We start from the raw sequence: 18,400 nt of genomic DNA, 5'->3' as shown, positions 1-18,400 counted from the left end.
TTCACACATTGATATAAGTGCTTAGGATAGAGCCTGGCCTAGGGCAGACATGTGATAAACGTTACTCGTTTGCACATATCTAGCAACTTAACATGCAACACACACACATCATTACCAACATTTGTAATATGAATACTACAAGTCATGCACTAAAATTTTAATAGGCATTATCCCTGCAAGTGAAACAACAGCCTTTTTTCTTTTAAATTCTCTGTTTTCTAGATTCTCTTTAGTTGAATAAAGCCAGCAATATATTAATATTTAAATATCTCCATTTTTTCCCAAGTAGCCTTAATACTCCTTTCCATCTATTACGTTTCTCTAATATAATCCACTTTCTGCATCGTGTGTTTATGGAAATAGGGTACTTCTGTTGATTTAATCTGAAGAGTAATACATTTCCCCTTTATTCTTCAGAGCCAAACAGTTTGCTCATATTTCTTCCGATAAAGTCCTTTCTGCCCTCTAATACATTTGCAGATGAAGAGTACCCCGAAAGGATTTTAGAGCATAAAAGGTAGGGAGAAAGAAGGGATTAATGTCTCCACAAAGCAAAGTTAAAGGACACAACGTGGCAAGTTAAGGACAGCCATATGGAAAAAGGACACCTCACCTCAATTATGTAAGGCCGGAAAACTACCGCCATCAATATTTCAACTCCATTCCCCTAGTGTGGTCAAAAGATGGAGACAATTCGATAGCTCAGCAGTCCGTCCGGTGCTGCGACAATCATTCTGGAAGAAAAGGAATCTCGTTGAGGAGAACGTGATGGCAAAATATGCTTGATTACTGGAGACAGCTATAGAGTTGAGAAATGAGCAGAGTTGAGCCATTTTCCGTGATTGGGGGGCGAGGTGGGGGTGGAAGGGACGGGCCAGAATGGCAGAGAGCCTACGAGCTCATGCAGGCATGGGTCCCCCTCGCTCTCGGTAAAAGCTGGCTTGCTTGCTCTTTCGGGATCTCCCCATCGCTTCAAAGACAAGGGCTGTTCCTCCCAGCCTCTCACTGGCACTTCCAACGCTGTTCAGGCGTTTGTTGGCGGGTCTAGAAGCCGGCTCAAGAATACCATTCATTTTCATACTTTGGTATCTCTGTCATTTCAGAGTCAGACTACTCCGTAAGAAGCACATGGCCTTTCCCTGAAAACCAGCTCCACCGAGGATTTTTCTCGGCATGTGGCAGTTCCCTGGGATTAAAACCTTGGGATTAGCGCAAGCCATCCCCCATCCCAGAGCAGCCCAGCACCACTTTCCCTTGAACATCCCACTGTTCTGTGCCTCGTCTTTCTCACTCCGGTCCACCACGCCTGGCGAATACCGGGGCACCCCCAGCCGCCGACAGCAGCGGCCTTGACCCTGCCCTCTCTCTGCAGACCTCCGCCCGCCCACTCTCTTGCAGACCCGGTGTCCCTGTCCTCTAACCTCTGCCACCCCCAACAGCCCCCTCTCTCCTGGGCCTCATCTTTCTGGGCTATAAAATGAAGAATGGATTAAAATGCCCTCCCTCGATCTTCATTGTGCTTTGAGGTCAGATGTCCCTGTGCTTACATCCCGCCCCAGCCCCTTGGCAGAATTTACACAAGTCCTCACAAAGGGGGCCAGTTGACATCTACCCCTAAGGTTGCTGTAACAGGAAAGACTATGAGATCCAGGGCATGGTTTACAACACATGCTTGAGAAATACTGGTCGTTCCCACCCCACCTTATAGGAGATCTCCAACTCTCGACTTCTCTGGTCTCCTCATTTCGAAATCCAGCATTCCTTACATGAGGATCCTGGGTGGCAACAATATTCTCTTCCATCAAATGTCGACTCCTCCACGGACTTTCAGAGGCTTCCATAACCTAGCTCTAATTTATCTTATCTTCCTCCAGCTTACAACAAATAATTCCGGTCCTAGTCAGGCTAAGTCTTACTATGTTCCAAAGAACACACCCTTGACCCTTCCTTTGTTTCATTCCTCACGCAAGATACTGCTTTTCTTATTCCTTCTGTCAAAGCCCAGCTGAGCCTGTGGCCCCAGTAATGCCCATGTTCCAGACACTTGAACCCTCACACAGTGTCTTAGTGGCAATGTCCGTTGTTTTGTGTTTATTAAGTATAGTGCTCCAGCTGGAAAGGGACCGCTCTGATCATTTTAACTTAGTTTTACAGGTTAGCATGGACCACAAACCAACCCAGCATTTTTTGGATCAGCTTTGTGAACACTTTGTGAAATTTATACGCCTTTGTGCCTTGAGGTAATGAGACTTTTTTTTTTTTTTTAATTAACTCCACTTTTTTTTGCCTAGAGAGGCTCACACAGGAGCCTGTTTCATCAGCGATGAGGAAACCGCGCACAGACCATCCAGGAGCCTCCTCGCAGAGCCAGGAGAGGAGCTCTCAGTGCGTCAGATGCCTGTGGATTTTGTGTTGAAGCCAATGTGTTCGGATTTGAAAAGCCATCTTGTGATAACACTCTCGGCAACAACAGGACTCACGGTGGAGAGAAAGAGGATTGGCCGCTAGGCTTTTACCTCCAGAAACACGACGGCTGAAGTTCCAGGGCTAAAGGAAGCGTGATGACAGGAGACACAGTGAAGGATCAAGGGAGACACAGGAGGAAGAACTTAAGGAGGAGATACAGAGCGAGGGGATACAGAGGCAGAAGAAACAGCGTGCAGGTGCCGAGACCACTAGCCCAGGGAAAGATGAGCGACGTCGAGGGCTGCGGATGGGGACGAACACGATGTCACGGAGTTGAGCGCCTAGTAAGGCAGCCACAGGTGACCCCTGAGGACAATTTGTCATAGGGGCTGGTCCAGGATGCAGACCACAGGGGACTGAGGACAAACCAGGAGGGCAGACGGAGACCATCAGAGACACTGTTATCAAGAAGTGTGCTAATCAAGCCACCGAAACAGCTGCTTATCTCGTATCCTGAAGTTCACCGGACTTAAACCAATAAAAATGCCTCCCCCCATGCATGCCCTCACTCCTCGCTTCTCCACGGGCACAGAGCTCAGTGACCAAAAATAACCGACAGCAGACCCTTCCAACCTCTCTCTCCCAACACCCCCCGTGGTGCCTGGTTTTGGCTAAGACACCTTCTAGAACTAGTCAACAGCCACCTGCTATCAACGCTCAGCATCTAAATTCGATTGTCCGGCCTCAGGTAAATGCCAATTACCTGTTTATCAGAGGGAAAAATGAAACCAGACGCTAAAATGTGTCAGCGGAACAGGAACAGAAGCGCAGACTCAGGTCAGATACCTTTGGGTGAACTATATCATTGATCCTCAACTGTCAGAAAGAGAACTTTCAACTTCTACTTCCTTCAAAAGCATGCTTGTTCTTTACTGTAAGTTTAAAAAACAAATATGAATAAAGAAAAAAACGATCAGCATTAGCCTGTTTTTAATCTTCTACTTTGTTACGTGTGCATGATGCATCTATAAACACAACACACGAATGTGTCTCTATTGACCTAAAAAGAGACTCCCTAGCAGAAGGATTTCCAGCTGTGTTTTTAGTAACACTTCTCTTTTTTTTTTTTTTTTTAAATTTTTTTTTTAACGTTTATTTATTTTTGGGACAGAGAGAGACAGAGCATGAACGGGGGAGGGGCAGAGAGAGAGGGAGACACAGAATCGGAAACAGGCTCCAGGCTCTGAGCCATCAGCCCAGAGCCCGATGCGGGGCTCGAACTCACAGACTGCGAGATCGTGACCTGGCTGAAGTCGGACGCTTAACCGACTGCGCCACCCAGGCGCCCCGTAACACTTCTCTCTTAATGGTAACACCAGGGACTACTCCCGTCTCCCTGCCAATACTAAGCCAGGTTAACAGCTTCTGCTTCATTGGTTCCTCTGGTGCTTCTACGTTCTGTGTTAGTCAACTCCCCTCTCTCTCCTCTGTCACATGTCTTTGTTGCTGAAGAGCCATTCTGGTCACGAGATAAATAGTTCTGTTTAGGAACCAAGGCTACTTTATCAGCCACTACAAATGTAACCCGTGACAGTTGACTTTCCAACATTCCCAATACCCTCCAAGGGTCCTCCCTTGGTTATAGGTTAGCAACAGCTAGGGTAACAGTATACGTGCGAACCTATGCTTTTGGCGGGGGTTAAGAAGCACTGTTGCATAAATATTTTAAGTAGAGCCTGTACTGAAATTCTAGATGAAGAGCCATTCACCGATCCTCTGTGACATGCTGGGGGCCCAAGGTAGCAAATTTTTATTGACGCTGTGAGCAAGCCTTGCCATCTGCTAGGGGGGTCTCCAAGATTTCACCCTAAATGTATCCCCCTCCACACCAAATGTTTCTATTTTTTTTTTTTAATGCATTAGCTGCGCTGTGGGCCAGGTAGTGCGTGACACAACGGCCAAGGACGGTGGGTGCTCGGTGAAGCTGTCTGCAGTCACAATTACTCGTCGCTTTGGGAGCCCAAGGGCACAAGTGCACAGTGTATGTGCACCAGGCGGGTGAGTTTCCCCGCAGCAATATCACCACGACCAAGTCATTCATCGACAGAGAAGGGAAAAAGAAACCTCTCCCCAGGCTTTCACGCATGCGCTGAAGATTTATGGAAAATGCTTCGGGATGTGAAGGCTACTTCTCCAGAAGAAGCAGGTTTCCGGACTGCCCTGGGAAACAGCCCAACGATAGATGCCTCTGTCCCCCTTGCTGGTGTGGGGCAGGTACAGCCACCCACAAATCTAGAGCCCTGAGGAAGAGCGGGAGACGCCCCCAAAGTGGGGATCCGACTGTGGGTGACCGCAGCTCTAGGAGCACAGGGGAGACAGAGCCTAGCCTCTGCCCAGCTGTGGCCAGCCTGGGGACAGTCCCCCTGTGGCAGAAGGCTCCTATATTTGTCTCTCCCCACTGCCCTCATTGCTGTGGCTGGAGGGCTCTAACTTCTCTGCTTCGGGGAGGCTGCAGCCAGATTTTGTCAGGAGAATAGGGCTGGAGAGGAAAGCAATTGTCCCCTAAGGAGAGTCTTGCGGGAGGGCTGAGTGGGAGACGTGGAGGAGCGCAGGACTGCACCTGCTCGGTCGGGGTGGCAGACACGCAGGAGGCCGGAGGGAATGGCAGGACTCCTGCTGTGACAAAGTACCCTCCCCAGCCTCAACTCTCACCCAGAAGCAGCAGGGACCAGTGCGGAGAGATGAGCCAAGGGTGGGGGGATGGGTCTTCCAGACCTCATGACATATCATAAGAATGTCGAAGTCTGGGGCGCACATGGGTGGCTCAGTCCAGTGAGCATCTGACTGCGGCTCAGGTCATGATCTCGCGGTTCATGGGTTCGAGCCCACGAGCTGTGCTGACAGCTCAGAGCCTGGAGCCTGCTCTGGACTCTGTGTCTCCCTCTCTCTCTGCCCCTCCCCTGCTTCCACGCGCGCTCTCTCTCTCAAAAATAAAATACACATTAAGAAAATAAAAATAAATTTAAAAAAAGAACTTGGAATCCTGGCACAACCTTGCTGGGGTGTGTGGGAAAGAGACCCAACGTTAACCTTTCTGCTACCACCCTGGAGTAGAAGATGAGTGGATTGAGAAAAACACAGTATTTTTTTGCACCCCTGAGTCTGTGGACCAAGATTCATTCTCAACCTGAATTAACGACTCAATGAGCAAATGAGCTCATGATGAAGGTAAACGGCTTAACAGCTAGTAACCTATATATTTTTCTGACACTGTCAGTTGAAATGCATCGATCTCCGTCAGATCAGGATGCCATTCAGAGTAAAGGACCCTTTGAGAGCAGAGGCTCATGAGGCTTTTGCATCACGCAGACATTTACCGTGAATTTTGGCCTTGCTCGTCACCAGAGCTGTTTTTAAAGGCGCAGCACTGACAGAGACAGGTGTCACTGGAGGCATCACCTGCTGGCACTGACGAGGCCTCATGGGGTGGAGTCACTCAGAAAATTCACTGTCATCCTTGACCTTGATTCCCAGTCTAGCCCAAGGTTTCTTAGGTCCAACACGGAGCTTTTCTTGGAGCCAAAGAGGATTCCTCCCCTAGAGCGTGAAGTTAATGACTAAATCCACAGCAACACGTTCATGGTATGCGTGGGGGGATGCTTCGGTCCCCTCCACATGAACTACTCCCTTCTTTGGAATTTTCTGATCCAGCTACAGGGTCAGAGGGGACTCTCCCGTACTGCCTCCCGGTACACACACATCTCACCCAGCCAAGGCCTCGATGGGCCCCACGGAGGCATCAGACCCATGCTAAGCAAGATGCTTCCTTCCTCAGGTTTTCAGCCAGGCTCCAGATGCAGGTGGCTCTGCCCACAGAAAGAGCTGATGTGCAGAAAGGTGGGGTGAAGCTGAGGGCAGTCGAGACAACAGAGTTCTCCATGTTCCCTGTGCTTTCCCCTTGACCCTACGTTTTCTCTGAGGGTCCTGGACTCCTTGCGGGTACTTTGGTATCCTGAGAAAGCCCTCCTTAAGTTGGTTTTGATTCTCACAGCCAAAGACGCCCAGCTGAATACCTTTCCCTGTTACTGTGTTCTCCAGCAAACAATCAGATGTGCTGGGTGAGCACTGGACCAGACCAGAGAAGGGAGAGCCAGGCTGGGGGGTGGAGGGGAGAGGTGGGAGTGCCTGCTGTAGGCCATGTTTTGAACCTGGAACACCTCCAGGTCTAGGCCTCTCGTCCATTTTCAGTGTGCCTCCCTGGCCCATTTGTGCCTCCCTGAATCCTATTTTTCTAGGCTTGCAGGCTGACTATTCTACTTTAGCTGACGTTTTCCTTACGTACACACATACATATATACATTCCATTTCTCCTCTTGTATTCAGCTGTACTATTTCCAGCTATAGACATTCTATGAAGTCAAGATACAAAGATAAACCCCCAAGAGGGACGTGAGTGCTCTGCTCAGTGCCCACTCCTGGTAGAGGCTTGTCATGTCAAAGGTGGAATTTTTACCACAAATTGAGCCTACGTTACAAAGACAAGTTAAACATTAGACAGAGATGGGAGAAAACGGTCGTCTATAGTAACATCAGGTTTTTTTTCATAGAAAACTGGTAGGGTCTGGTACCTTCTCCCATAAACATGCACGTACAATTTCTTTCTTTTTTTTTAAGTTTATTCATGTATTTTGAGAAGAGAGAGAGCATGCACATGTGTGAGCAGTGGGCGGGGTGGGGGGGTGGTTAGGGAGAGAGAGAATGAGAGAGGGAGAATCCCAAGCATACTCCATGTTGTCAGCATGGAGCCTGACATGGGGCTTGAACCCACAAACTGTGAGATCATGACCTGAACCCAAATCCAGAGTCAGAAGCTTAACTGACTGAGCCACCCAGGCATCCCTACAATTTCTTGAGCTGGTAAAGAATAGTCCAACTTGGTCATGGGTATTTTTTTTTTTCAGTTGTCATACTTGATTTTATTCCTTAAAAACTTGCAATGATGTTGTAACAAAGTATAAATCTTGCTGTTTATTATGTATGTATTTAAGAAAAATCAATGGTGAGAAACACTTTTTTCTTTTTTTTAAAGTAGGTTTCACGCCAAGTGTGGAGCCCAACGTGGGGACTGAACTCAACACCCTAAGATCAAGACCCGAGCTGAGATCAACATTCAGATACTTAACCCATAGAGCCACCTGGTGCCCCTGGTGAGATATATTCTCCAACTGTCCAGGGGGCGGGGAATTAAAATATATTTAATTTTTAAACTATTAAAGAGAGGGTTCAATAAAAAAAGCTTTTCTCTTTTAAGATTTATCAACCAGAAATGAAATCGTTAACTGATGTGTAAACTATTTTTTTTTTTTTTTACCCTTCATGGCTTGACAAATTCAAAAAAAGAAGAAGAAAGGAAAATGTCACACTCAAGAGACTGCACAGGAAAAAAGGCCACTCAGTCATCCAAAGTATAGTTCCTTACCTGATATCTAGATTTTATAAAGGAGGAAGAACATTTCCGCTTAGGGCAAAGAAAACAAAATTACTTGTACGTGTGTGACCCAATCAAAAAGTGCTTTCTCTCTGATGGGGTTACCAAACTTGGCTCGATTCTGCCATTTAAACCGTAAGCCCCAGGATGGAAAGTTCCATGCCTTCCAGCACTTCTCTCCTTTTTCAGTTCTCTGTGGAGGAAGTGACTACATCTGGGAGTGACCCGGGGGTGAGGTGGCAAGAGACCCCTTTGTCGGACTGAGGGAGGGGTGTGCAAGCAGATAACCATTAGCTATAGGCACTCTGGAGAATGCCACATGTCAAACATCTTTACTTCCCGAGAAAATTATAACAAAAGGTACCATTAAAAGAAACCCCAGGGGTGCCTGGGGGGCTCAGCTGGTGGAGCATCAGACTCTTGACTTCGGCTCAAGTTATGACCTCAGGGCTGTGGGATCGAGTCTTGTGTCTGGCTCTGCGCTGACATCGTGAAGCCTGCTTGGGATTCTCTCTCGTGCTCTCTCTGCCCCTCCCCCCTCTCAAAACAAAAACAACCCCCCCCCAAAACCCCCAACACCAAAAACCACTGGTTCTCAAATCGAAGCATAAATCAAAATTGAAAGCATAAATCTATTAAAGCACATTTTTCTGGTCCTCACCTCAGAGTCTCAGACTCACCAGGTCTGGGGTGAGTCCTGAGGACCAACATTTCTAACTAGTTCCCAGTTGATATTGCACCACTGCTGATGGTGAGGTTGAGGGGGGAGGGCAGAGAACCACTGTCTTAGAAAGAGGAGCAAATGAAGGACATGAGCTCTTTAGCTAAGGATACAATCTTTGTGTTAGTAGCCATTGTGTCAATATCCACTGATAGGGAAATTCATTCCACAGCAGTTTACCAAACCCCTTAGCTACAGGGAATCTAATGCTTTACGAGAAGGGCAGGGTCCCTCCTGCCCTCCTCCGCACACCCAAGTAAAATGACTACTCCAGGAACCTCTGTATCTCCAACGCACAGCCTCCAGAAGGAACCGAAACAGAACTCCCGGTGGTTATCCATCAAAGGACCAAAGCGAATGTCTGGAGCTGCCGTTGAGAGTGAGAGCCCAACTAGAAAATGATGAAGAAGCCATGAGGCACGACGAGCAGAGTAATGGCACACAGTAAGGGCACGGGAGGGAGACGCAATCCAGGAGACCTCTGCTTCCTGACCTACCCTTTCTCTGCACCTTCATCAGTCAGGTCCAGGGAGCCCGTAAGGGTTTTCTGCGCCAGGGCCACCAAAAGTGCTGCCCTACTGCCTGAGACCCCAAGCAGGTCTATCACCCTGACGACCCCATGCACCTAGAACTGCATAGACAATGACAGAGAGACAATGCACCAAACTCGGGCTTTTCAGACTCAAGAATGTGTCACAAATACATCAAGGGTGGGGCGCCTGGGTGGCTCAGTCGGTTAAGTGTCCGACTTCGGCTCAGGTCAAGATCTCACGGTCTGTGAGTTCGAGCCGTGCGTCGGGCTCTGTGCTGACAGCTCAGAGCCTGGAGCCTGCATGGGATTCTTTCTCTCTTACTTTGAGAAAAAAAGATTTTAAAAAAAACCAAACCCAGGTTACCCTGGCAGACATCCTTGGAAGCATACAGCAGAAGTGGAGGGGTACAAACTCCTAGCTGAGCCTGTCATTAAAGCTAATTAAAGCGATCACAAAAACCGGAAGTGTGTTGCTCATCTAAAGTCAGCCCAGCCTCACATGAGACATTCGCACAGCGAGTATGTATCTCCATTACCTCGTCCTGTAGGCAGCCTGGCCTTCCTCCATCAGTCACTCTCAGCCCAAGGGGGTAATTCCTCCAACTCTTCACTCAGGATTTCCAAAGCAAACATCCATCCGACTCGGGGGAAGGGGGTGAGTCACAACTCTGTCAACTAGGTTAGCACTTTCTTTAAAATACAAACAAAACAGTGCTGTGACTTCTATATTCATCGTTACCCTTGCCACCGAGAGTACTCTCTCCTGACCATGACTTAGGTTACTTCCAACTTGAACCAACAAAGAAACAAAAAAAAAATCCTGGTTTTTAATTTATGAGGTAAATCTACAGACTGGTAAGGCAGCAATTTTAAGTGATTGATCTTGGCTGTTCACCTTTCCAAGTTACCTTTCATTCTTTGACTGTCAAGAGTGTCCTTTGGTAATGGCATGAACTCATTTAGGACATAAGACTAATCACAGTGTTGTCGGCATCATGAATTCTCCAAGTTGGACTCCCTTCTACCTTGTCAGGAACTATCATTTATACCAGCTGAAATATTTTTCTCAAAACATGGGAGAAAGAAAAGTTAATTTCCTGTTAAACCTAACCTTCACTGTATTAGGACATATATTATAATGTTCAATGAAACTGCACAGAATAAGAAACCAACTCCTGGGGCCCCTGGCTGGCTCAGTCAGTAGAGCAGGCAACTCTTGATCTCAGGGTTGTGAGTTTGAGCCCTTCGTTCAGCACAAAGGTTACAGGTGGGGGGGGGGGGCACAAAGATTTTTCTGCCAGCAACAGCCATTGTCACCTCATCCAGTAAAATGTACTTATGCAAAGAAAGCCCTGGTATATTAAGAATTCCCACCTGAGGGGTGCCCAGGTGGCTCAGTCAGTTAAACATCCGACTCCTGATTTCGGCTCAGGTCATGATCTCAATGGTTTGTGAGATCCAGCCCCACAAAGGCCTCCACACCAACAGCATGGAGCCTGCTTGGGATCCTGTCTCTCTCTCTCCCTCTCTCTCTCTGCCCCTCCCCCACATGAATTCTCTCTCAAAATAAATAAAACTTTGTAAAAAAAAAAATAATAAAAATCCCCACTTGTGATAAAGGAAGCAAGAATATACAATGGAGAAAAATAGTCCCTTCAATAAATGGCGCTAGGAAAACTGGACCACCACATGCCCAAGAATGAAACTGGACCCCTATCTTACAGCCTACACAGAATCAACTCAAAACACATTCAAGACCTGAACGTAAGACCTACAACCATGAAACTCCTGATGTCGGTTTTGGAGATGACGGTTTTGAATCGGACACCCAAAGCAAAAGCAACAAAAGCAAAAATAAATAAATATATAACCAGAACGACGTCAAACTAAAAAGCTTCTCATGACAAAGGAGACCATCAATAAAATGAAAAGGCAACCTGCTGAACGGGAGAAAATCAGTACCAATATTTCTCTGATAAGGCTCAAGGTCCGAATTACATAAAGAACTCCTACCACTCAATAGCAAACAACACAAAACAAACAAACAAAAAATACCACAATCCCATTAAAAAATGAGACGATCTGAACAGACACTTTTCCAAAGACAGAGACGCCAAGAGGTACAAGAAGAGATGCTCTACAACGTTGATCATCAGGGAAATGCAAACCAAAGCCCCAAGGAGATGTCACCGCACACCTGTGAGAAAGGCTCGCCTCTAAAGGACAAGAAGTAACAAGGGCTGAGGAGGATGTGGAGCAAGGGAAGCCCTAGGCACCGCTGACAGGAAGGAAAGTGGTGTAGCCCCTGCAGCAAACAGTAGGAAGGTTCCTCAAGTGATTAGAAGTGGAGCTTCCATCTGATCTGTTGCCACCACGTGACCCAGCAATTCTACTTCTGGGTATTTATCTGCACAAAACGAAGATGCTACTTTGCATGAGCAAGCATGAGTTGGGGAAAGGGGCAAGGGCGGGGGGGGGGGGGGGGGGGAGGGAGGGAGGCAGAGGGAGGGAGAAGGGGAGAGAGAGACAGAGGAATCTTAAGCAGGCTCCAGGCTCAGCAGGGAGCGTGACACCATCATCAACAGTCAGATGATCAACCGACTGAGCCACCCAGGTGCCCTGTTCAGAATTTTCATCGAAAGCCCTCCTACCTTAGAGCTAATCCACTAACACGTGCTGCCAAAGGAACGCGATGTAACTGCTGCATTACCACAACCTGCGGCGACTGTCAACGGTGCCTCCGGTCCCTCCGGCGAAGCTTTTCTCGGGCTCTGGCGCGTACGTAGCTGTAGCCAGTGCCACTGTCTGCCTTGGTAACAATGCCTTTTCTTGTGGAGAAGACAAGGGACGCCGCCTTGTCACACAAACACCCCAGAGCAGGAGCTGGTCCTGGGTGGAGCCCGACAACCCCACCCCCCCCAGTGCTCCTGGATGGAGCACGGAGACCACCCCCCGGGGGGCTAGATGGGAGGCAGGCACGCACATCCCACCACGGGGTGCACACTGGTCTCATTTGAAAGAAACCAATTTTGGGGTGCCTGGGTGGCTTGGTCGGTTAAGCGGCCGACTTCGGCTCGGGTCATGATCTCGCGGTCCGAGAGTTCGAGCCCCGCGTTGGGCTCTGTGCTGACAGCTCAGAGCCTGGAGCCTGTTTCAGATTCTGTGTCTCCCTCTCTCTGACCCTCCCCCGTTCATGCTCTGTCTCTCTCTGTCTCAAAAGTAAATAAACGTTAAAAAAAGATTCTCTTTAAAAAAAATTTTTTTTTAAATAGATAAATGAATAAATAAAAGAAACCAATTTGGCAAAACACATCATGAGTCTTTGGAGTGGGTACAGTTATTTAGTATTATTTCTATACATACACACATAAACACACACAACTTTGTGATTTCCAACCCAGTCCCTTTGCTTCCAATAACATAGATTAAGGAAATAATGTCCCAAAAAATCTGACAAAGATTTAGGCCCAAATACAGTTACTGCCTCACCACGATCACAATAAAACATCAGAAACTCAAATTACGATTGAACATTATGCAGACAGGAAACGTGTATGAAGCCAAGGAGTCTTAAATAATTTTATTAGCATGAAAGGCAACATAATTTAGTCTCTGTATATCCCAAAAACTTGCAAAATATACAAATTTTCAATTGCTCATTATATGTGACTATTAATGTTAAGTGAACAGAGGCAGGTGGTTTTGGAAAATCAATTAAGAGGCACCTGGGTGGCTCAGTCAGTTGAGCATCTGACTCTTGATTTCAACTCAGATTATGATGTCACAGGTCGTGGGATCGAGCCCTGAGTTGGGCTCTGAGCTGACAGCAGGGAGGCTGCTTGGGATTCTGTCTCTCCTCTCTCTCTGCCCCTCCTGTGCACGTGTTCTCCCTCTCTCCCTTGATCCCTCTCTCTCCCTCTCCCCTTCCCTCCCTCAAAATAAATATATACATTAAACACTTAAAAATATAATAAATTAAGTGTCCCATGTTCAGTTTCCATAATAAATAGGGTGAAGCAGGATGCATCCAGATTTTATCAAAAGCATTAAGAAAATAATTTCTGCCTTTTATAGGGATGAAAGTTCCTCTAACAGGTTAGCTTTCTGATCAGAACCCCTCGTGGACAGGGTCCAGGTCACAGATCAGGTTTCGGGGAACCCGGGTCTTGATTTCTTCCCATACGACAGGGGTACCCCCAGCTGTGCCCACTGAGTAACAGCACAGACAGGCAGTGGACTCTTGCACTCCCGAAACTGTGAACCCCACTAGGAAAACAACTCTTCATGGTCAGAACACACCCAAGACATCTCATTTTCATGGTAATTAGAATACAAGTGCAGATTTCAAAAATGAAGTGTAAGTAAAGTTTATGGAGATACGTCTTTTCCAAATGTCCATAATACCAAATATTTATTTGGTATAAATATACTATATATAGTATTTAGTGTTATATGCCAAAGAATTCAAAAAATACTTCAAAGTAGCAGACCACACTCCAAGCACAGATTAAAACAAAACCATCATAGAAATAACAGGCATTTCAACAGGAAAGCCAGGGGCATCCGGGTGGCTCAGTCAAGTTAAGCATCCAACTCTTAATCTCAGCTCAGGTCATGATCTCACAGTTTCTGAACTCAAGTCCCAAGTAGGGCTCTGTGCGGACAGTGTGGGGCCTGCTTGGGATTCTCTCTCTCGCCCCTCCCTCACTTGCACTCTGTTTTCTCCCTCTCAAAATAAACTTAAAAAAAAAATCCCAATACATAAAAGAAACTATTTTCCTAAAAGTTATTGCTTCAAGGAAATATACATCATAAATAAAATTGTTTTAAAAATAACAGAAACACTTGGGGCTGGGGAAGGTGGAGATTAACAAAAACAGAAGTCCTATATATCAAATTTTATGGATCTGGCCAAAGTCAGCACAAAGATAAATTCAAGCCCTGAGTAATGGCAATAAAGTACATATCCGATGAGGAAAAATGTTCAACTCCATTTGTTAGTAAAATTACTACAAAAATAGCTCAGCAACAGTGAATACATAAAAGAGAAGAGAAATCCAAAAGCTTATTTAAAATCCAAGAAAAAGGGGGCCTGGGTGGCTCAGTCAGTTGAGCAACTGACTTCGGTTCAGGCCATGATCTCACAGTTCGTGGGTCTGAAACCCAAGTTGGCTTCTGTGCTGACAGCTGGGAGCCTGGAGCCCGCTTCGGATTCTGTGTCTCCCACTCTCTCTGCCCCTCCCCGACTCGCACTCTGTCTCTCTCAACATACAAAAAAAATTTTTTTTAATCCAAGAAAATATAATAAAATCCCATCAAAGAAGTGTACCTAAGTGAACACAATTAGAAAAAGAAGGGGGCGTCTGGGTGGCTCAGTTGGTTGAGCGTCCGACTTCGGCTCAGGTCACGATCTCACGGTTTGTGGGTTCGAGCCCCGCGTTGGGCTCTGGGCTGATGGCTCAGAGCCTGGAGCCTGCTTCCGATTCTGTGTCTCCCTCTCTCTCTGCCCCTCCCCCGTTCATGCTCTGTCTCTCTCTGTCCCAAAAATAAATAAACGGTAAAAAAAAATTTTTTTTTAAAAAGAAAAAGAAAAGCACTAGGACATACTAAGGGGATACAAGGAAGAATGATGTATAATAAACAGATACAAAGTTATGCTTTTCAAAACGACTTCACAGAACAGGACGGAAGGGCGGCATGAAGACTAGTAGCAGGAAACAGCTGGGTGTCAGGTGGACTGAGGTGAGGTCTCTGCTCCAACAGCCTCCGATGTCACCTGTGTCCCACAGCGGGGACAGTCCCGGATGGAGCATCACAGCTGGGTCGAACAGCACTGAGACCACCCATCCCACCCCAGGGGCTAGGTCCACAGGGAGATGGGCACTCACAACACGGCCATGGGCGTGGGCGGTGGTCCCATAGTTAAATGAAATCAATTAGGGAAAAATGTATCAAGGTCTTTTAAAGTGGTTACAATTTCAAAAATAAATGTAACTTTTCATCCTATAATTTTGCGTCTAATAGCACACATTAAGAAAAAAAGGTTTTAGGGGCATCTGGGTGGCTCAGTTAGTTAAGTGTCTGACTTCAGCTCAGGTCATGATCTCACAGTTCATGAGTTCGAGCCCCACACTGGGCTCCTCACTGATGGTGTGGAACCTGCTAGGGATTCATTCTCTCTCTCTCTCTCTCTCTCTCTCTCTCTCTCTCTCTCTCTCCCCCCCAAAATAAATAAACTTAAAAAACAATTTTAACATTTATTGTGAGAGAGAGAGAGAGAGAGAGAGAGAGAGCACTTGTGCAAGCATGTGATCAGCAGAGGGGTAGAGAGGGGTAGAGAGAAAAAGAAAAAGAGAGAGAGAGAGAGAGAAAGAGAGAGAAAGAGAGAGAGAAAGAAAAAGAAAAAGAAAGAGAAAAAGAAAGAAAGAGAAAGAGAGAGAAAGAGAGAGAGAGAGAGAGAGAGAAAGAGAGAGAGAGAGAAAGAGAGAGAGAGAGAAAGAGAGAGAGAATCCCAAGCAGGCTCCAAACTGTCAGTGCAGAGCCCGACACAGGGCTCGATCCCACAAGCTGTGAGATCATTACCTGAGCTGAAGCCCGATGCTTATGCTTAACCAACAGAGTCACCCAGGAGCCCTGTGATTCTCATTTTTTTTTTAATTTTTTTTTCAACGTTTATTTATTTTTGGGACAGAGAGAGACAGAGCATGAACGGGGGAGGGGCAGAGAGAGAGGGAGACACAGAATCGGAAACAGGCTCCAGGCTCCGAGCCATCAGCCCAGAGCCTGATGCGGGGCTCGAACTCCCGGACCGCGAGATCGTGACCTGGCTGAAGTCGGACGCTCAACCGACTGCGCCACCCAGGCGCCCCTATGATTCTCATTTTTAAAAAGGAGGGGGAAAAAAAGAACCTCTCCCTAGCAAGGCACATATAAACATAATTCTGGACTCAGTGTCACTGACACTTCTCACCTAAAGCCCAAGGATAAGACACTGATTCTCTACCACCTACTTGCAAAGACAGAAACATATATAGGATCATATAATCCTAAACTGAAAGATTCTATGTTTCAACAATGCCAAGTACTTGTGAGGTTTATTCACGGGCTTATCTTGTCAATAACACGATATTAGTGAGTGGCAAAGAGAGAAGTCCCGTCAGAAATAAAACAGCACGCTTGCTCTCGAACACAATGCACGGGCCTGACACAGAGAGGACATCACTCCAGCCACACAATGGCTATTCAGAGCTCCCCGTTAATGGAATATTCACAGTTTAAGACCGAAACACAATGCACAAAGAACAGAAATACAGACAACGTTGCCACATTAGAGATGTGGATGACAGAATTAGCTTCCTGGCCACAGAGACTTCAGCGAGGGCTATACATAAGCCAAAAAATTATTTTCTATTAACGGTCAGGCAATGAATATAAAGTTGGACACAACAGTTCATCGGGTTGAAGTGATTTTATACAACACCGCTCCGGTAAGCGGGCTTGTTCATCTTTTCTCTTCAACCATCAAAGAAAGTAGTCCTTTTCCAAGCACGACCCTCTACCAGCCGTGGGATCTGCTGGGTTGCGGCCTCTGATATGCCTCCTCTTTTCAGTGATTTCTACAGTGTATCGTTGTTGTTGAAGTCAGCTCCATGCCCAACACGGAGCCCAATGTGGGGCTCAAACTCACAAACGTTAAGATCAAGACCCGGGCAGAGGTCAAGAGTCAGATGCTGAACGGATTGAGCCCCCGAGGCGCCCCTCTACAGGGCTCTGTGATGAGAAATCTGCACTGCTTTCCTCACAGACTCTTAACACTGAAACATGACACATCTAGAGAAAACCATCACCTGGTCGTATGCAAAAACTTTCACGACCTTTGTGAAGGGATCTTAGATCGCTTTCCAACAAACGCTGAACTCACTGCCAAAATCCCCAATCCACGCCTCTGGCTTGGGGCCATCCCAATTCTTTAATACATCCATTTCTATTGATAAGGCTGTTTGGTGAGAAATATCCAAGCCTTAGGGGGAAAAAAGAAGAAAAAGAAAAAACAAAACGAGAGTAACATTGAGCAAGCTATTTTGTTTCTGAGAATTTGTCTTCAGGAAGTAACTCGACAAGAACACAGTGATGGGAAAATCTCAACAATATTCATCACAGTGCCGTTGCTTACGATGCTGAAAACAAACAAAAAACCCAAAAAACAACAACAAAAACAGCAACCCAGCAAAATGGCGATCAGTGAGAGATGGCTTAAATAAAGTAAAGGTGTGTTTATATAGTCGAATACATGCAGCCACTAGAAAGAATATAGATAAACATAAAATGATGTATATGTGGTATTTGGTGGAAGGAAGGAATTACCAATGAGTAAAAACACAATCTCTATTTTCTGTGTCAATGCATGGAAAAAATGCTTGAATTAACTGACATAGATGAGAATGTTCTTAAGTCTATCCACAAGCTCCCCTTCTGAGAAGTTTGCTCTCCTTTCTACCCCACAGCCTTTCAACGCTGCCTGGTACCTGGTGAGAGGTACTTTCTAGGCCATTTATCTCCCTGGTTTACCTCTTAAAATGTGGAGCTCAGAACCCAAAGCAAACACTCAGAGGCTGCCCGGCCAAGTACAGAAAACAATGGGATGATTACCTCCTTTGTTCTGAATACCCCATCATTAATGCTGCTGGAGATGGCCGACCACATCCCAATGGTTGGCTAAACCCTTACATCTTTTTAACGAGAGCTGCTATGGACCCAGGTCGCTCCATTCCACAAACATGCAACTTTTTTTTCTATCCCAGGGATAAGGAAGTTGCATTCAGTAGAGCTTCATTGTATATTTGTTCATGTTGGTCGCCTTCGGCTGGTAGAAACCTTTTTCTATCCTGATTTCGGACTCCCTAACGTGGAGACAGGCACATGCGTGACCCACCTTTATCAAAGGTCACTTTCTTAAACCAGGACACCATGTCTTTTTAGAAGGATACGCAAACTATTTATCTTATCACAACTTAAAATGTTTTTATGTCAAAACGAAAACAGCCAAGTTAAAAAATCAAATACAAAGTGGATTCATCTTTGTGCAAAAGCATCCAATGTCAAAGACGCATGGCTCTTGTTTTGCTTCCAACTCACCCTACACTCCCACCTACAATCGACCCTGTACCTTCCACCCCTTCACGCCTTCCCCTCAAAAGTATAAACCCTCCTCTTCGTAAATAGTACTTTGATGGGAAAATGAGAATAGCACTGG

The 18,400-nt window shown here is 46.3% G+C and overlaps 1 protein-coding gene across 3 annotated transcripts in view; it reads right to left on the bottom strand.

The window, feature by feature from the left end:
* The window catches only part of KANK1 (KN motif and ankyrin repeat domains 1), a 203,887-nt gene that overhangs the window by 135,501 nt on the left and 49,986 nt on the right, over positions 1–18,400 (bottom strand). For all 3 annotated transcript variants that reach the window (XM_047830508.1, XM_047830510.1, XM_047830509.1), the window contains exon 2: positions 614–734. The gene's annotated coding sequence lies outside the window, so the exon portion shown is untranslated. The remainder of the gene's footprint in view (positions 1–613; positions 735–18,400) is intronic.

This window comes from Prionailurus viverrinus, chromosome D4, assembly GCF_022837055.1.
Source record: "Prionailurus viverrinus isolate Anna chromosome D4, UM_Priviv_1.0, whole genome shotgun sequence".
NCBI lineage: Eukaryota > Metazoa > Chordata > Mammalia > Carnivora > Felidae > Prionailurus > Prionailurus viverrinus.
Note: the sequence above shows the minus strand (reverse complement) of the source record. Positions and strands in the feature narration are given on the sequence as shown.